This window comes from Numida meleagris, chromosome 6 (assembly GCF_002078875.1).
Source record: "Numida meleagris isolate 19003 breed g44 Domestic line chromosome 6, NumMel1.0, whole genome shotgun sequence".
NCBI lineage: Eukaryota > Metazoa > Chordata > Aves > Galliformes > Numididae > Numida > Numida meleagris.
The window spans coordinates 12,233,529-12,254,118 of NC_034414.1; the positions used below are offsets into that span (position 1 = coordinate 12,233,529).

At 42.9% G+C, this 20,590-nt stretch overlaps 1 protein-coding gene across 4 annotated transcripts in view; it reads left to right on the top strand.

The window, feature by feature from the left end:
- OTOG (otogelin) overlaps positions 1–20,590 on the top strand; it is a 149,958-nt gene that overhangs the window by 101,051 nt on the left and 28,317 nt on the right. For 3 of the 4 annotated variants that reach the window (XM_021401757.1, XM_021401759.1, XM_021401760.1), the window contains 3 exons: positions 14,374–15,276; positions 15,781–15,862; positions 16,101–16,204. The gene's annotated coding sequence lies outside the window, so the exon portion shown is untranslated. The remainder of the gene's footprint in view (positions 1–14,373; positions 15,277–15,780; positions 15,863–16,100; positions 16,205–20,590) is intronic. The other variant, XM_021401758.1, reaches the window with a different exon arrangement.

The following is a 20,590-nucleotide window of genomic DNA, read 5'->3' on the forward strand; positions in this document are numbered from 1 at the left end:
TAAATCTTCTGTCAACACTGGCGTGATGTTGCATTCATTAAAAATGCACGACTTTCTTAAAGATCCATCTGTTATATAAATATAAATAATGCAGCCCTATGTTTTTATGGTATGCTAATCGTGCGTAGCCATGGTCTAATTATCAAATGATTTCATGCTACCCTGGTGGCAGGCAACATCCAGACCACTAAACACTTGCAATGGATCTCTTATTAAATCCCTCTTGCACAGTTTCATTCATAAATTTACCACGGCTTTTAAAACAAAATAGTTTGATGCTTATACAGCAATATCAAATAAGAGCAGCATGTTTCCAGGGTGCAGCAACGTTTTTCAGACGCTACACTTCATGCATGACTGAATAACTGGTAGCAAACTCAGTTATTGCTTTCTTCTACCTTAAGTGGAAACCATACTGCATGGCAGGTAATGCATGCTAGTTGTGTTCAAAGGCTAGATAGAGGACCTGTGTGCAACCTGGCCATTCCAAGTTGTGAAGCTTGAACATTTGACTGTCTGTGCCAAACTTCGTTTTGGTGATGGGTGTCCTAAGTTAGATACAACACTTTGGTTCAGCACTCATTTTCCTGCTCTGTTTTGGCTGTGCTGGAGCTAGTGTAGAGGTACCAGGCCCTCTGGTGAAATTGCTTGTTTTTTTTTTTTCTACAAGGCAATTTTTTTTTTAATTTTTTTTTTTTAACCATTAACTTCAGTGCAAAGAGCTCGCTCCCAAATAACCGTGAAATCAGCTCCAGTAACAACAGAACTATTAGGAACAGAACTGAAGTGCTTTGCCCAGGTTTAGTTTAGGTTTCAATTCAACCTGAACAATTTAATGTCATCTGTGCCAGTTTAGTGCCATCTGGTCACTTGCAAGAAAAGATTTGCAGCTTAAAATGAAATTATTCCTTTTCTCTGGGTTTACATCATCCTCCACTGTGAGTTTTTTTTAAGGCAGTATGTATCTCATAGAAGCACTTCTCTTTGTCTTTGGCTTTAGTGAAACATACAGAAAGGCAGCAAGGCCCTGCAGAGGGATCTGGACAGGCTGGATAGCTGAGCTGAAGCCAGTGGTTCAACAAGACCAAGTGCCAGGTCCTGCACTTAGGCCACAGCAACCCCAGGCAGTGATACAGGCTTGGGGCAGAGTGGCTGGGAAGACTGTGTAGAAGAAAATCACCTTGGGGTACTGGTCAGTGCTTGGCTGAACGTGAGCCAGCAGTGGGCCCAGGTGGCCAAGAAGGCCAATGGCATCCTGGCTTGTATCTGAAATAGTGTTGCCAGCAGGAGCAGGGAAGTAATTGTCCCTCTGTATTCAGCTCTGGTAAGGTCGCACCTCGAGTACTGTGTTCAGTTTTGAGTCCCTTGCTACAAGAAAGACGTTGAGGCCCTGGAGCGGGTCCTGAGAAGGGCAGCTAAGTTGGTGAGGGGTCTGGAGCACAGGCCTTATGAGGAGCAGCTGAGGGAGCTGGGATTGTTCAGTCTGGAGAAGAGGAGGCTCAGAGGAGACCTTATCGCTCTCTATAACTACCTGAAGGGTGGTTGTAGTGAGCTGGGGGTTGCCTTCTTCTCTAATGTAACTAGTGATAGGACTAGAGGGAATGGCCTCAAGTTGGGCCAGGGGAGATTCAGGTTGGACATTAGGAAATAATTCTTCTCCGAGAAAGTGGTCAGGCACTGGAATGGGCTGCCCAGGGAGGTGGTAGAGTCAATGACCCTGGAGGTGTTCAAGGAACGTTTAGACATTGTGTTGAGGGACGTGGTTTAGTGAGAACTATTGGTGATAGGTGGATGGTTAGACTGGATCGTCTTGTAGGTCTTTTCCAACCTTGGTGCCTCTATGATTCTATGAAATTCCAGACTTTAATAATTTTTTTTTTTTTTTAACCAAATCTGCTTCTAGGGTGGAATCGTATAAAATACGTTCTACTTCTTTATTTTTGCCCTGAGTGCTTCTGCCCTTGTGTGAGGGCTGGTGGGGAGCTAGCATGCAGTGCACACAAACTGTGGTTGTGTGATATAGAAGAGCCCGTGTCCTCTGGGGGACATGGGGGCACTGCTGGCAGCAGGGAGCATCATATGCAGGTAGCAAGGCTGCTGGTCAGACACAAAGGGAATGGCCTGGAGATAAAGCCTGTGAGCAGAGTGGAAGTCTGGATTGATTCCCCAGCCTTTCTGCAGTTTGTCTTTTGCTCAATGAAACGTTTGTCATTTCAAGTACTTGCAAGCTCTAGTTCAAGCTGCCTGGAACATACAAAAAAAATGTTTTTATTAACCTTTTCTGTTTGCCCAAATAAATCTGCTTCATGTAAATCAGAGCTAGTAGCGCCACGGGAATGTTTTTCGCCCACGTGTTACCAGCATCCTTGATCTCATGTGAACGTTTAACAAATTAATTACCATCTTTTCTGACACAGCTAATTCTGATGTAAGCATTTGTAATAAGCTGGAAATTTCAATGAGTTGAATGCTTACTCACTAAAGTGTGACATGCTGGTTGCTCACTGGATCTGTTACCATGCCATTTGAAGCTCTAAGTAGGTAATGTTTGCCACATACTGTTCTGTATATTTAAAAAAACAAACAAACAAACAAACAAAAAACCAAAAAAAACCCAGAACCCTTTATGAAGTTTTTATAGGACATGGAATTCAAGGAAAATCTCTTCTAATTAATTTGGATGAGAGATCTGTGGGGACCACCTTGGAAATTGTGCTGGTTGTGTCAGTGCCCTTGGCAAGTTGCTGTTCCAAAGCTGTTATAAGTGCTAGAAATTCGCAGGCAAATGACTCAAAGATAGTGTGGGTTTTTTTTAAATTATGATTTTAATTATAGGACAAGCAAATAACTGTTTTAGCTGAGATCTTCAGCAGCACTCAGAGCAAACTTTGAGAAATATACATCCATCACAAGAAACTTCTATCCAAGTTATTTTCTTGTCAAAACCATCAACTTCCAGTACCAGAATTTCAGCAATCACAGGTATTTTCTCTTTGTACCTGTTGAATAGCCCATTGAAACCCTTTCATTTTATGTACGTGTTTGTTTAAACAAGTAGATAATACTAGATATTACTATATAATGTGTGAAATAATAGAGTTTTTTATTAAAGCACTAAGTACTAATCAGATTTTCAGTTCGTTGACATTGTCACATCTCTGGTGGGTTTCAAAATGATAAGAATATTTTCCAAATGGTCAAATCTCATATTTAAAATTCTAATGTATTTTACATAACATAAGAGATTTTTAGTACCAGAAAAATTCCATTTTCCTCAGCCCAGTTTCAGGTTCCTAACCTGATTTTCTGGGCTTAATCCTCTTCCTGTTGAAATCAATAAGTACATTGTAATATAATGATTCACGTTCAAGGTTCAACCATAGAAAATTAAGACTACATGCTGATTTTACTGCCATTGTTGAAAGATGATCCCTAAAAATGTGTAAAAGCACAATAAACTCCTTAACTCTTTCAGCCCTATTCTTTTTTTTTTTTTTCCTTTTTCATTGGGCCTAAACACATAAAAATGGATCTTTCCGTAAGACCTAATGATGGCAGGAAGATTTATGCTGAGATGTTATTCAGACACAAATATCTTTTGTGGTTTCAAGTACTTTGTAGTGGATGCAAAGGTCTTGTCTGTCACTGGGCAATGTGGAGCATGGTGAGGTGCCAGGAAAACCACAGCCTACTCTGTGCACTCTGTCTCTCCAATCTCCTGCACGGCTTTCCACCAGAACTTTCTGTGCTGGATGCTGACATCCTGGTACCATGTGGCTCCTTCCTGGAGTTAAATGCCCACATACATCCTATAGCTTCTGTTCCCTAAATCACGAGCCAGTTAATGAGCATCCCTGCTGAACTCCCCTTGTTTTCTTCTTACCTCACAAGTTTCTAGGAAAGAAAGAAAATTGTCTCTGTCTCTTCCCTCCCCAGCCTGCAAGTTGTTCTGAGGAAACCAAGCCCTTCCTGCTAGGTTTGCCAGTCTTATTCAGGCTCAGGGATTTCCCTGCAGCTGCTGAGCTCTCCTCCCTTTCTGGTGGAGGTGGAGGAAATGCTGCTGAAATACGGCCTTTCCCTGTCCTACAGGAGCAGTCGGGCACTCCTGCCCTCTCCATGGTTTTAGGCCCCAGAAGGAAACATGGAGAGATCTCCATGTTTTCTACAGGAAAGTCTGTGTCTGCAGCGTGGGGGAACCCTTTCATGTGCAGAAAGGACAGGGAAAACAAATGACGTTTTCATGTGTTCCAGCTGGCAGAATTACATGCTCTTGTTGCCTGAGATGGGGGGGTGAGTGGGTGGCTTTTGATTTTTGTTCTTTGCTTGTTTTAAACTCGCAGGCTTGTGGAATATTATGGACTGAATATTTCCAGCGCTTGTAGAACCACATCTTCTCCTAAGCATGGTAGTCATAAAAACTTAGTCTGAAACTATATGCTACCTAACAAAGTGTACTTGCTTTGAAAGTCCCTCTTGATCCTTGTTCAAATGTATCCATTATAGTATAAAACACTGTTTTCTTCTACTTCTTTTTGCCTTCCCCTCCACTGCTTTCCCATGTTAGGCCAATGAAGCTCCCCTGAGGAGAAAAAGGCTTTTGGAATGGGATAGGGTTTGCTGTCTTGTGGTGTGTTTTGCCCGGTTAGGAAAAGAAATGAGTTGGCACATTTGGCAAGCGTGGTGGGGGTATGTGCACGAGGCCTGAAGAACCAGTGTTAGAAACTCCTCAGTAAGAAGAAAACTATTAATAAGAACTAGTTGCAAGGCCAGGAGCTACTGATGTCTTGGACTTCTCTAAGTGCCATAGTGGAAATGAGCGATAAGAAAAATTGGAGCCTTTTCTTCCACTCATATTAGCGAAGAATACTTTGATACAAATGTTCTTTTCTTGGTGTCTTTTTTGGGGGGGTTGGGAGGGAGGAAGGTGGGGGCTGCTCTATTTTCTCCTTGTTTGCCTCACCAAATCTCCTAAGGCTGAGACTTAGATGTAGCTCAGAGACACCGTAAGGTGGGTCTTGCTTCATTCCAGGATTTCTTTGACCATAGTGATTCTGGCTTATTTGGTAAGAGTGGAAGTAAGATGGTTTCAAGGAGCCAGCGTTGCTACTCTGCTTTCTGGACCAGAGCAAATTAACTTATTTTTAGAATGATCTTGGTGTGGCTGTGGGCTGCTAGTACACTTTAGGAATTCATGTTGCATAGTTTTCCCAGCAATATCTAACCCTTGACTTCTAGAAGTGTAATACAATATATGTCCTTGGTAAAAGCCTCATGGTGATAATGCTACTTGGATTCAGAGTGAAAATTTTGGCACAGATGGGAATATTTCTTAGAAAGATGCTACAGGAAGTACTTGGAAAAGCTCTGATCAATTTGTAATATGTTATGATACTCTGTGTGTTTTTTTTTTTTTTTAGAGAAGATCTTGAAATTATATGATTTATATGTAAATAGCTTGAAGTTTTTGCTGCCATATATTGTGAAAAGAAAGGCTGCATAAAACAACAGCAGAAAATTACATGGTTATCTGGATCTTGGAAGCATTTGGCTCTGGATCTAACAGCCAGTGTACTACCAGATCATGTTGAAGGTAGAGGCTTGCAGCTCTTCTGTCAGGGCAGGTTTTGATTAAAAGATATTGAAAAACAGTATTAAAGTGCTTATTCCATTGGTGAGAAGCTGAGTGCCTTTATAAAACAAACAGAAAAAAAGAACATTAAAAAAAAAAAAACAACGCAAAACTAAACCAACCCAATGAAAAAAACCCAAAAACCCTATGATTAAATTCTGCAGACTGGTGGAATCTAATTTCTAAGTTAGTTGAGGATGTCACTGTTTTTTTCCTTGTGTTGAGGGGGAAAAAAAAAAAAAAAGTTGAAGTATATTCTGTATCTGGCTTTCTGTTAGACCTACAGGTGAGCCGGCTGCTGGGAAGGGAACAGGCTGCCTCCAGTCCTGTGCTGGGTGGCAGCCAGGCTTAGCAAAGTGATGACTCTTTGAGATGTTTGTGAGAAAGCATATGTTGCAGTGTGCTTTTTATGGTTTTGTTTTGTTTTTGAATGCTTTAATTAGAGTGATGTGTCTGATGGCTCAGGTTTTTGACTGACATGAGAAACCTCACTTCTGGCATCCAGTTATAAATGAGGAGCTGGGGAACTGGCAGAATTTTCATTTGGTGGGATTTGTTTGAAGTTAGATTGAAGACTCATTTGAGTTGCACAAATGTTTGCATTGTTGATGTTAAAACAGAACTCTATATAAGGGGTCACATTAAGCTCCATTTCTAATTTATTTTTCATTCTTGCTCAACTTCATTACTTGCAAATTGTCATTTTGTGAAACAGATGTCTGCGTGTTGAATATGATAAGCTCTTGTCTATTGTGAACCTTTAAATAGCGAGCAGAGGAGCTTTGAGTTGGCAGGGGAGTGAGCCAAGGCCTCTGTTGGTAGAAATGGATAGGGCTTCACTGAGGCTATTTGCAGTAGCAGAGAATTTGCTGCAGTGTCAAAGTGCAGGTATTAGTGTTAGAGCAGGAGTTGAGAGGCAGCGCGTTGACTCCAGCCAGAGAGAGCATAAACATTTTTATGTGACACGAATGTAAAAAGTTTCCATATATAAAAAATTTTTACATTAATGGAAGACATAAAATGAGAAAAATAAAGCCTCAGGCTAAAAAAAATGAATTTTAAGTATTCAGAATGTTGTTACTTCTTGGAGGTCCATATAGTTACATTTTCATTATTATTCAGATTTGTCAAAAGTTGGCAGTCTCTTTGGGCTCTCATGAGTGGCTTTCTTCTTTGACTGCCCCTTGTCTGGTTTCTCACCTGAGATGCTGCAGTACCAGCTGATGACAGGGCAGGCTGCCTGTGTTTAGATGATCTGTTAGATAGATTATCTACTACATTATTTGCATCTAGGTTATAATTTCATTGTTGGTGAAATGATGCTTACATATTCAGAGATGGAAATATTTCTTTGGATTTAATGATACTTCTCCTCCTGAGGTCCTCGTGTAGTTCCACCTGTAAATGCCAAAATCGAGTGTGTTGAGAGTCAAGTAGGTTGCTGTAACGTGGCTATTCCCATGAAGGTGCAGAAGTGGCGAAAAGGGGCCAATGTGTGCAGACCAAAGAGGTGCATGTTGTCTCCCGCGTATACAGGAGGCCAGCAGAAATCTTCATTCATGAGGGAAAGCTGAGAAAGCAGGCAAGGAAGTCAGCCCTTGAGCACAGACTGATGGCCAGTCCTAAAAATTACCACCAGGCAGAAGCGATTAGCGATATAAAAACTGTCTCCATTGTTCAGTTTATAAGTACTTCTGGTAAATAAGAGGTTAATAACTCTGTTTATAGTAAGAAAAGACCCTTGCCCTCTAATACACACACTTCACTGTACCCGGATAATCCCTGGAGCAAGGAGGTTTAAGGTAATTTGTGGTGCAGCTGTCCTTTTCTGGAACATGAGTAAATTCTCCTGCACATGGTCAGCTGCAAGAACAAATGTCTATAGCAAATGAAAAAACAAGATGTTCAACCGCAGCCTGCTGCATTTGCAAGAGGGCACGTGAGCTGGGCTGTTCGTCCTGCCCGAATCAAACTCCACGGCACGAAGGGGTTTAGTGCACGGCTTATGGCCAAGTGGAAGCAACGTGTCAGCGGTGAGGGAGGAATGCTGGTGATGGAAGCCCGACTGACTGACGGACGGTGGCCATAAAGTTATAGACAATCTATTGTTTTGCCAGAAGGAAGCAGGATTAGAAAATGTATAATCGTTACAATCCCCAGTATAAAGCTTCAAGTGACGGTTGCTCTGCCATTGCTGGTGTGGCTTATGCTTGGCCTAATCCCACCAAGCCTGGACGTGAGCAAAATCTTCACGTGTTCCGTGAGGCTCGTGCCATAGTCACTGGATGTCTTACTGAGAAACACCTCTGTAGCACTTGCAGAAATGAGCTCTGTAATTTTCAGGAGCTACTTTTTCCTGTTGTGTTGCTGCAGAGAGCCACTACAGCGCACACAGCAAGTTCGTAAATTATGTTCTGGGAAGAAATTCTCATTATTAACAAAAATCTAATTAATCGATAAGAGCAAAATTCATTGTTCTGAAACAGATGTCTTTTATCCACAAAAAAATGAAAGTAACGGACAAGACACTCACAAAGAAAAATAATTGGCTAAGAATGCCAATGACATCCTGGCTTGTATCAGAAGCAGCGTTGCCAGCAGGAGCCAGAGGTGATTGTCTTGTGTCCAGAGAAGGGCAATGAAGCTGTGAAGGGTTTGGTCTTATGGCAAGCAGCTGAGAGAACTGGGATTGTTTCCTCTGGAGAAGAGGAGGCTCAGGAGACACTTTATCACTCTCTACAATAACCTGAAAGGAGGTTGTAGTGAGGTGAGGGTTGGCGTGTTCCTGTGGGTAGCAGTGATAGGATGAAAGGTGATGGCCTCAAGATTCAGGCTGACTATTAGAAAAATGTCCAAAAGAGTGGTGAGGTATTGGAACAGGCTGCCCAGGGAGCTGGTGGAGGCACTGTCCCTGGAGGCTTACAAGAAAAGCGTAGATGTGACGCTGAGGGACACGGTTTAGTGGTATGGTTGTGATGGGCTGATGGTTAGAGTTGGTGGTGTTTTCCAACCTTAATGATTCTATTGTAATGTTAATAAAGAATGTAATTGCTAGTTGGAGGTCAGACTGACTTTGTGTGGCCTGAGCAGGGGAGGAAAATGGTATGTGCAACCACTCCTTCAATTCCTTACTAATACAGACTTAAACAATTGAGCGGCCCGTGACTGCTGTGTATTTTGAATACCTCTTGAAAGAGATGCGTAGCTGCTTCCATGTTTGTGCTGTGTGCTGCCTTAGATGTAACATCTTAGATCTCTGCCACTTCAGTGCTCTGCGGGACAGAGAGAGAGGAACCTCTTGGAACTTCTGTGAAGTAGGAGAGGCTGAGATCTTTGAAATGCTCTCAAAGTTTTTCAGTAATGTGAATGAAAATGTTCGGTGGAATATTAGAGTAGTGAGATGTTGGATGAAATTATAGTTGATGGTTTTTACAATAGTTCTCTCTGTTACTGTTTGTTGTTCAACCTGTATTGTGCCTGAGCTATAGCCCGCTTCCTGAATGAATGCTGGCACCCTGGTTTCAGCCAAAACAGTGTTGGTACAGTAGTTCTGCTCATTTAAAAATGCTGAATAGTGTTCAATACTACCGGTAAAATTTTCTGGAAGTCTCTCTGGTGTGGTCATAACATCAGATCTGTCCTTCACTGTGTTTCTGCTTGGAAACCAAACATTTCTAGCAGGAACTCGTAAAAATGGAATGGAATGTTCTATGGCAATATTGGACAAAAATAGTTATTGGGAGCAAACAAAAGGAAATCAAAATGTGCAGCAGAACTGCTGGAGTACAGTGTGCAGGTGCTCAGGAACTACCCTGCAAGTGAAATAATGATACTTGAATCTCATTCACTGGAGAAGGTGGAGAAGTTTGATAAATTACAGGCAAAAGCAGTGACATAGGATATGATGAAGTGACTTCCTGTCTACTTCTTTTTATTTTAACAGAGGTACCTTTCTTAACTAGAATACCAAAAGCACAAACTATATGCGTAGTTACCGCGAGCTGTATGTAGGAGAGTGTTGTGCTGAACGTGGTCAGTCCTACCCTTTTGCACAAGTGAGGCTGAACTGCCAGAGGTCTTGTATAGGGTGGAAATGGTCAGGGCTTGCTGCGTAGGACCTAAAGAGCTGTGAAAATCACTCTGTTTAGAGTGAATTGAAATAATTATACTCCTTGTGAAGGAGAATTTTCAATAGTATGCTAAAACCATTTTGTTTTAGCAAACCAAACACGCCAAGCTGTTTACATTTGACCTGACCTTTTTCCATGTATACCATCTAAGATCAGAAACCCTGAGAGTTCTCAAATATTTTTAAATAGTACTAGATATTCCTCCTAAGGAAGTTGTAACCAGATTACAGTGAACGGAGTTTCAGCATCTCGCCTTCACTATGTTTTGGGTAAGATTCTCCACAGATCATGGCTTCAGAATGTGTGAATTCAAATGGGAGATAGACAAGCTGAAGTTTTTTGAATAAATTTTAGCAATATTTGTGGGTTTTTTGTTTGTTGCTTTTGAAGTGAGAAGCTGACCAGTCCTTGATGAGTGCCTCCTAAAGTGATATGTATGTGTTTGCTGGGTGGGAACACCTGACTGGAAACTAAAGGGGCAATACCTCAATATTTGACTTAGGATTGAGCTTGCTTTTGCAGTAAATGGCTGTGCCTCACGTATCCTAGCTCAGCATTGAAATTTTTTCTCCTTGTTTGTTTGTTATTACTTATGTCAGCCTACCCTTCACAGCATGGAATAAGGAAGCTTTGTTTAAATGTTCCATTATCTGGAGGGCTGAATTTGACCACTGATTGAAACCTAGAGCTGCTCCTTGTTTGAAGTGGGTTCTGCTGGGCGTTTGTCAGTGTAGATCTTGTCCTGGGCTTCTGGAGGAGTCACAGAGCTTCTCTCCCTTATTTAAAGTGGAGGGAGGGCTACCTGCAGCCTCAAGAAATTTGGTCGCGATAGGGGCTGTCGAGATCCTTGACTGGAAGGTTGGAGGGAGAAATTGGGCTTTGAAGTCATTATCCCGATGTATGTGAGAGCCCTGAAATCAATGGGGGGGAAAAAACGTGGAGGTGGGGTGGGATGTGGAAACAACTATAATTCATCCCTGGATTTTGCAAGCAGCTGAGCCCCACTGAGGTGATCTCGTGAAGGGTTAACACAGCAGCAGCTGGCCACAAGGCTTGGTCCTTATCTCGCTCTTATCCTCTGCTATTAACTGGCCACAATTACGGGCTGTATCGGTTACTGCCATCTGTTTTTTTCATGAGGCACTCATCGGATTGTGGCCAGCAAAGGGGATTAGGTGGAGAAAGGCTGAAATGCCAAAACGGTTCCGCAGCGCCGGGCTCCTGCGTGTGCCCGCGGCCGCTGCGCGCCGCCCGCCCGACAGCTGCAAGAAGTGAGCGTAAAGATAAACTGTGAAGGCTGGTTCAAAGCCCTGCAAAGGAAACGCATTTCTGCCTGCAGTTGTAATACAGGGTTGTGCAGAGAGAATTGAAGTGTGGAACGCAGGCGTTCAGCACCAGGGGGGATTTCAGTTTCCAGTATCGATCGCTGCTGGTAGGGTTAAGTTAAACTCCAGCATCAGCCGTGAGCAAACAGTGGGCACTGGGTGTGTTGCATATGGGGACAAACAGCCACAGGCAGTGGACTGAAATGAGCCTCAACTCTGCTTGTTGCACTAAGGGTTGCTGTCTGGGTGCTCACTAAAGAGTGGGGCAGACTTGGGACCACTGCCATCCTGAGGTGCGTGACCAGGCAGGGCAGTGTGTTCCAGACCCGATCATCAGCATTTTAAAGAGCACTGAGACTTTTGATGAATACTGACTGCAGTGGTTGTTTTTTTGTTTAAACTTTGAAATGCCGGACCATCTTATAGTAATGCGAGAAAGGAAAAGGTTCCAGGGTGATACCAGGGATTCGGGAATCATTATGGCTCAACAGCTGTACTTTGATTCTAGGTTTTGCTAAGACCAGATTAATTAAATTATTCCAAAGGATGGTATACTGCCAAAATAAGGCTCTTTGGATTTTATTATTTTGAGTAAATTAAATTAAGGATAATACAGGTTTTATTGTTAGAAAATTAATACTTAACTAATATTTAATATCCTTTTGTAATTTTTAATTAATACATGATAGTCAATATCCTAAGGATTAACATCAGTGGAGGAACAAATCTAACTCTTTATAACACACAAGTTAAAGGAATAACTGGAGGTGCCCTTCACTATTCCTTCCCCTCTGCCTGTTCCTGATAGACATGAATAGGAAATGGAAGAAATGATGCTCTGATGCCTTTGGTGTTTTTGTCTTTTTGGATCAGTTGAAGCTTTTTGGGTCAGGCAGTGGTGCACTGATGTTCCTGCCACGGTGCTGGCAGAACTCAGGTGCCAGAGGACCATCTTCCAGGTCTCACTGAGAGAGGCCTTTTTCAGCTTTGTGCCTAAGTGAGAGCCGATGTTGTTGAGCTCTGTGTCCTTGAGAGCCAAGGTTAATCTTCCAATGGAAGTCACAGTGAAATGTTAACATATTCCACCTGGTAAAACCAGTTTACTTTTTTGTGCCTTCTTTCCTTGACTGGCAGAAATAGCGTGCTCTTCATTTACCAAAAAGCACAGTGGGGCACACTGGTACCCTGTGACTGCTAGAATGCAGATATCCTTGTCAGAATTTCTTCAGTGGAGTTAGATTTCTATGAATGAAAACCTTTGCATAGAAAGTTATACTATATACGCATATTTGTTCCTCTTTAAAGAAAAGATGGGATATTGTGAGTACTAGTTCAAAGCATAGAGATTTCTTCACCATCATTGTGCTCCAGCAGTGACGCTTTAGAAAGAAAAGAATGGGTTCTGGTGTATGTTGCCATGTCGACCCTTGGAGTTGGAGTTTTGGAAGGCATTTGCTGCCGAAGGGATCTGGTCGTGTTTGTCACACATTCCTGGGGGATGTGGCTGCCCGCTTTGGCTGCGGCACTGCCGGTTGGCGGGCACGGGAGCAACCAGCCTGGGCAGATGGGCCCCCAGCACGCTCGGCTTGGGGATTATGCAGGGCCGCCTGCGGAGCGGGGCAGAGGGGAGGTCAGGTCATGGCAGCCGCTGGCTGTCAGGGCGGTGAGCTGTGCCCCTCCCCTCCCGGCAGGGCAGGATGGCGTGGAGGTGCAGCCCAGCACACCGAACAGAAAGCAGCTGGTGGTCCCGGCGTAGGAGGCCGAGCCGTGCTATCGGTGCTCCCCTGCTATGGGGTAGAACTAATGAATGCCCATGCTGCTTCGTGGGTGGCAGCGTCTCGCAGCCAGGGCTCGCTGGTAGCTCTGCGGGAGGGAAATGATTTGTGAGTGACCGGGGTTCACGGCTATCACAGCCTCCCTAACGAGATGTCTCCTCACCTCGCCGTGTGAATGGGGCTGCGGCCCACCCGGCGGCTCTGCCCAAAGTGAGCACAGTGTGCGGAGAAAATCGTTGGTGTGGATTGTGTTGTAAGGTTTTATTTGCTTTTTATTTATCAGTAGCGTTACCTCCTTTGGCCTGGAGCAGGGGAGGGGAGAACGTTTTCTGCAGCAAACTTGATTTACGGAGGGTGTTACAGAGTTGAATACAGTCTGAACTACCATAGCTTGTATGAGCTGTCGCGAGGAGCGTGTTGGAGGAGAAAGGGAGCTGCAACGATGTTCTGTAAGTTACTCTTCTTGGAAGGCACGCAGGGCGTTGCTGGCCCCCACACAGCACTACCCATAGGGCAAGCCCTGCCCTTGCCCCAGCACAGCCTTGCTGGGGAGCTGCCTCCCCATGGGGCTGGGTGATGGCCGCAGCTCTGCGTGGGTCAGGGGGAGGTGCCTGCAGTCAATGCAGCACTCGTTGCCAGCTAGCCTCCTCTTGCTGGGAGAGAGGATCAGCTCTTTCACACATCCTGCGGCATGAAACAGGATCTCTCCTTGCACCAGCAGGGATAGGAGGTCACTTCTCCAGCAGGTGACACGGCCTTGTGGTGCACTTTGCTAGATAGATGAGGTTGAGCTTGGTTTTTGTTTGTTTATGTATTTTCCACAAAAATATTCAGCTTCTCTTGACTAGGGAGAGGGACTTCTGAAATGCAGGACATACATGGTTGTAGGCGGAAACCGCTGGACTTGTTTTCAATGTATCCGGTAGGTATGGAGAAACTGTAGAAAACTCATACCCCTTAGTAAGCAAAATAAACTTCATTTATTTTCTTATCCTACATTTCCAAATGTATCTTCTTGATCCTTTGGGTATTTATATTATATATAAACACATATAATATATGCCCAGAGAGGTTGTGAATGCCCCCTCCCTGGAAGCATTCAAGGCCAGGCTGGATGGGGCTTTGAGCAACCTGCCATAGTGGAAGATTTCCCTGCCTGGAGCAGGGAGGTTAAAACTAGATGATCTTAAAGGCCCCTTCCAACCCAAACCATTCTGTGATTCTATGACTTCAAACAATCCTTTGAATAATAAAAATCAATTGGAATTGTTTATAAATATTGATGCATTGTTTAGGACGTGAGACAGTGATCTAAAGTCTCTTGTTTAGTGAAAAAATAAAGGTACACGGGGAAAACATTGCTAATATGGGGAGATAGTGGTATTTTACCTCTGCTTAGACTTTCATGAACGATGTTTAAACAATGAAAATAGTAGTCTGAGTTTGATAGGAAAACTGAAGCTAGTTTCACTGAGATTACATTTTAATCTGTTCCAATAATTCACTTTCTTTAGCTTGAAGGAGAAAAATAGCCATGTTCCAGTTTCTGCCTTCCAAAAAACTGATACCAACTACAGTAATGAGCTTACTTCGTGACATCGATCCCTGGGAATCACGCAGCTTCAGAAAAATCACTGGTAGAGTTAGGTTGTTTCTTTGAATAGAAGGTGCCTTTTATCTTTATTGTTTTGTTTGCTTGTTCTGTGTGATGGCGTTGTTGTTTTTGCTATCGCAGTGAGCATTGATGGAGGGGAAATATTATATTGCAGTACTAAGAGGTTTTCTTAGCCCAGGAATTGGGATCCAAATGCAGGGACTAAGAGAAGGCAGCGTGGAGTCTTTCCTGTCCGCTGTTTGGATCAGTCTGGAGGGGTAAGTGTAAGTATGGAGCTGAAGCATGTGTCATTCAAACATATTATTCCATTTTATAGCATTTTAAGTAGCCAAGCCACTATACTGAAAGAAAATAAAATCCTTTCTGGAATAGAAATTATTTAAATTTTAAAGCCTGTTAAAGAATCTTTTATTCAATGAATGTCGACAACTCCAAGGCTGTGTACAGTGTAATTGTATCGTTACTTACAAGGGGCAGAATAATATATATTAGGCCAGACAAATTAGGCACCTTTTGCTCTCTCAGTAATTAGACTTTTAATCCTATACATAATATGTCTCTCAAAGCTTCACTAAAATATATATAGGGATTTTATAATATTTATATATATGTGCTTATAATTGTACTATACCAATAATCAAACCATGCCTCTCAGTCAGATGTCCATTTCAGTCTGGTCATGCATTTACAGAGAACTAGCTCCCCTGGGCACAAGTGCCTGCAGATGACAACAGAGGCCGGCCATAACTGCAGTGCTGGCCTGCTGTGACTTCTTTTGTACAGCCGCTTGGCACAGATGAAGGTAAGATAAAATACAGGCTCAAAAAGCAGCAAAGGCACTGTTTTTGTGGCATCTGTGCTATGTGCTTGGTTAGAGAAAACTCCTGCGGGACAGGAGGAGAAACTCAGTTGAAGATGTTTGGCAGCACTGTTCTGACTGATGACAATCCAGCTGCACCCAAGGATTGCTGTCACATGCCATTAAAGAATGGGTCGTGTACAACTGTGCCTGCTGTGAATGCTGCCAAGCACTCTGGATGTCTTCTGTGCTTCAAAGTGCAATGATGCCCTGCAGGGCCTAGAGGCCCTCACGTAGTGTGTCTTCCAGGATAGAGAAAAGGAAACCTTCAGAATGAAAAGGAGATGTCTCTTAAGGAAAGCATTCTTCCCTCTGCATTACTGAAAAGCAGAAATTGTTTTAAACAGAACAAAGACAATACTAAAAAAAAAAAGTGCAATATTTAATGTTCAACATTTACTCTTTCAAAAGACGTGTGCTCTTCAAAAGATGTGTGTTTCCTTGCAGAGCCAAGCAGTTGACTCCCACTAATACAATTATTTATAGTGTGGCACAGGCAAAGGGACTTAATCCAGCAGACCCCAAATAGGTGGGTAATATTTTTACACTCTGATGTTTCAGTGGAAAGTAACCAAAGAGGGACTCGCATTAGTCACGGTGCAAGCGATTTAAAAAAATAATCCTCCAACTCTTTTCTCTATTTCATCACTTATATGTGCAACACATTTCTGTGGATAGAGTTATAGTTTTTTCCTTCCAAAGATGTCGCATAACTTTCAAAGAGCCTAGTGTTCAGCCTAACAGCTGCTCTTGCTTTTTTTAAACAGGGCTTCTTCATTCATAAGAAATATAAGGAAAGTGTGTCTGCATAGCGTCTGGCAAAGTAGTCCCCTGATCCCTTGCTGGATAGGGAGGAGCCACCAGCATTAAGGTATGTTTTGATGGAGCTGGGGAGCAGCTTGATTTATGCTTTCAAGAAGGAGGCTTTTCTCCTTTCTGACCTTTTGAAATGCCCATATTCATTGTTCCTCCATTAAACACAGAAGTTTAAAAATCTCTGCTGGCACACAGGGGCAAAGATCCAAAACTGTTACACGCAGCACATGGACAGCAAAAGGAGTGTTTTCTGTTATGCTAAACATCTGTCTGGAGCTGTGCACTTTGCTTTTCTGCTGGCAGCATTTTTGCATTTGCCTTTGACTGACACCTGAATGTGGTGAGGAGGGTGAATGCTGGGCTGAGAGGAGAAAGCTGCTTATGTCAAGACTTCTAGCACATAAAAGCCAGACACGGGAAAACTAACATAGAGAAGTTTTTAACAGCTTAGCTTGGTGTGTTACTGTTATAACTTGTCTCTAACTGTGCCTTCATTGAAATCAGTAACAGTGATGCACGCTGTTGTTTTTGTGAATGGAGTAGCAATATACTTAATTACAGTAATATTTGGAAATATCCTCTCCTGTTGGTTATTGCCACTATTTCTGCCTTCCTTATCTCTGTGACAAAGTCTAAGTGGAGCTATTTTAGATTTGAATAAGAACAGCATTCTGTCTATGTAACAAGATTTTCACATCATCTCAATACACGTGTTTTTCAGCAACCTGGAGGTACTGCAGTGCTTCTGTTCTCTGCCACAGTCTTTGTGGGCAGGTCTCCTGCCTCTGTCTTGTTTGTTAGACATCATGTCAGTGTTTCAAAAGAGGGGGGAAAAAAATGTTCCTCATTTCAGGTGTGGTTGTGTAATCTTTAGGTCTGAATTGCTGTCATGAATTGACAGCAAGCCAAGGTTGTCAGTGGGAATACAAGTTTATCCCTGTCAAATGGAAGGAAGTAGCTTTCTCTCCTATTCTGGACTGCATTGTATAAGCCAAATATCTGTTAAACCACAGCAATGTCACTGCTTCTCCACAGTGTTCCAGAATTTGCCTGATCTGCTTATACTTTTTTCCTAATAATTTTTTTTATGACTGGGGGCAGTATCATGCGAAGATGGAACTCAGTGGAAGGATTCTGCATTCTATTCTAATGGATTGGGCTGTGTTTAAGGGCAAGTGCTCAGCTGGTGTGTCTTGCTACGGTTCCGTGTTTTCAGTGGATTTCTGACAGCTTGTCCCAGCAAAGGGCCTGCCCTTTCCTCCACAACTATCAGATTACATTGACCAAGCATTCTGTTTGCAACAGAAAAGTGATTTGCAGCAAATCATGATTAGTAATGTCAACTGAATACAGCTCAGAAAAAAAAAATCAGTTATATTTTTACATGACTTATTTTCAGTGAATGAGACATGCATTTAATCAGATATTTTAGTTTATCTGTTAAGGAAGCTAGTAGGGTAGGACAGAGGAGTGTGACGATCACTTACTTATAATATTAAACAAGGGCCGAACGTGCCAGTAACCCATGACGTAGGAAGGTAAAATTGTGTATTAAATCAGGAAGAATGATGCAAGAAGTTGGAAAAAGAGACTGGGCACAAAAAGACATGGTTTCGTGCCAGCCACATGCTCGAAATGGTTTCGTACTCAAAGACTGCGTAGCCTGGGGCTCATGACATGGATGGAAGGGTCAAAGTCCTGGGGACAGGAGCTGCACATCTGGGCTCGCACCAGGGAACTGGGATCCTGAAGTCCTTCAGGTGTCGGGGCTCTGGACAGCTTCTCTGTTGCTGTGTGTCCCCTACTGAGCAGTTAGAGGGGATGCTCTGCTTTTCTGGCTCTGTGGCAATGCCAGTGATGGGGGGGGGGAAAAGGTCTGTTGCTGTGGGACTTTTAGATGCTGGGTTTGTCATGATGAAGCAAAGGATAGTTTTTTCCTCTTAGTCATCTTCCCAGCCTGATACTAGCATTCAGTTTGGTTTTCCAGTTCTGTGATGGTTTAACTAAAATTAGAGCAATGCATCAGCGTTGAGATGATCTGCTCTGCCTGTGATCTAGTTGTCAGCAGCTTTCTGTGCAGGGGAAGATTACTGGTGGGGAAACTCTGCAGGCATTAAGTATTTCTTGGTAGAGGGTTTTCTCACTGCTTCTGTGGAATGCTGTAGCTAATATCAACAATAATTACAGATATTATTCTTCATTTATTTCTGGCTTAGTTGAATTTAGTATACCAGTAGGAATCCTTTTATCCTACCTAGGGGCACTCTTTGGCCCTAGATTTTGTACTAGAGAGTTTATGGGCTGTATTTCTACAGATATTTACTGTGACAGAGCATTTTCTTCCCTAGCTTGTCTGCTGGACTGTGTAAGCCAGCCAGGAGTACTGCCCGTATATTGTGGCTGTGTGCACTGCTTTTGTACACACAACAACAGGTCTTGAAACAGAAGCAATAAATCTCCTCTTGCTTCTGAATCCTCAGGCAGTAAAGATATATACGTCCAGGTAGCTGTTGCCATGGATAGATGTATTTTGATTTATTTATTTATTGAAATAGTAAGCTATGAGATACAGAACCGAACTTTTACTGGCTTACAACTTGAGAGCAATTCCAGAGTTGAGTTTATAAGCCTCTGGGAAGGATTTTGCAATAGCATTTTTTTTTTTTCCGAGGGGGGTTTAGGCATCCCAGCTATGACAGGACTGAATTTCATGCTCCTCCAGTATCAGACACCATTACTTAAAATAGTTCCACCCTGCTGTGGGCTGAGCTGGTTTCCCTTACGCCACGATGGATGGCAGCTCCCTGGGAGAAGGGCAGTGCAGGGACATGCCTGAACTGCTCAGGAAAAATTCACTGAAACAGCGATCTGTAGATGAAAGTGAGGGATTACTAATCAGAAAGATCAGTTGTTAAACTTTTAATAGTACTGATGGAGCATCTTCATCAGAGACAGCCGTGTGCCTTTGGGTATTTCTAGCCAGAGCAGCCCCTGATGAGAATTTGAGTGGTTTCTTTGGGCTTTTTCCTCAAGCAGCCTGTATGTGCTGATGCTAGCAGGGTGCCCTTTGGAGCAGGTTGTCAGAGATAGTGGTCACCAACTCATACACTTCAGTGAAGCTCGAGTAATTTCAGAGGTTGAAGACTCTGCTTTAATACTGCTTGGCGTTGCTGTAACAGTGTAGTAAATAGTACCTGGTGAGCACGAGTGGTTGTACCTGCTGTTCTTGCAACCATTTGTTTTCCCTAGAAGGGTTTTCCTCTGAAAAGTGTTGATTGTTTGGGGCATTGGGTGTGAAATGGCTGCAGTGAAAGAGCAAGCTTGGAGGAGCATGGCTTCACCTTCCTTGTGCAGGGATGGAAGGGCAGCATCTTGCAGTGTTTGCTAACCTGGCTGAAAGGACTGAGTTAGAAATGAGACAAGAACGTGGATCTGTGCACAAGCTGTTGGTTTTGTCAGGCATAGGCTATTCACCAGGCATATTGACTTGCCAGCAGAGGAGTCTTGTACATCAGAAAAAGTGCTACTCTGACTTTCAGGGCCTCTTCAGGTTTGAGCTGTAGGGAGTAGAATTGAGAAGAGGAAAGAATTCATTAGAAGAAACATTCCTAGCTGACTGATGCCCACAACACTGCTTTTAAATGTTGTGTATGTAACTGCCGAGGAAGACAGTGGTTTTATCTGACCTACAGGGAACTAAAAATCTCAAGTATTTCCTATACGGCTTCTTTCCAAAGCAAATACTTGCTGAGACTGGAAGGGCCACGAAATGCCTTGCTTTGAAGCCACTGACAACAGCAGAGCACTTCCAGTCTGTAAACTGCTGTCTACATCCTTAACAGAGGACAGTACTGGAGCTTCTGAGAGAGTTTGCATGTTGGATTAAAGAGAAGCTGTTATTGTCTGCAGTACTGACAGTAGCCAATTTGAGCATAAGTATGTGCAAGAGGTTGCAGTGGTGATGAAGTCAGCTTGTAAATGTGCCATGGACCCATAAAAGAGGAGCACTTTGGTTTATAGATAGGGTCACAGCATTGGCAATGTTCAGAGTTTAGTTACTTAACTTATTGGGAGGATTTTGTGATCTGGTGACTGCGAAGGAGAGTAGACTTAAGGAAAATGTTGCAAGAAAGTGCAGCTTCTTGTAGGAAAGGCAAGCTGCTTGGTTGAGCAGGAGTACAGAATATCTGTGTGCAATGCTGTAGTGCTTGTTGAGCAGAAACTGTTTGAAGTTCAGTGGCTTTTAAAGAGCATATCCATATATATAAATTGATGGATACCTCACTACCCAACCTTTTGCAATAAAGTGTACAAACACACGTTAAATGTATATGAGGCAGTCGTGCACTGAGGGAAAATTCAAGTTAAGCATTTTTGTGTTGAAAAGACGAAAGAACCCCCAGCCCAAGATCACTTTTTGGACACTGAAACCTTTCAGAAA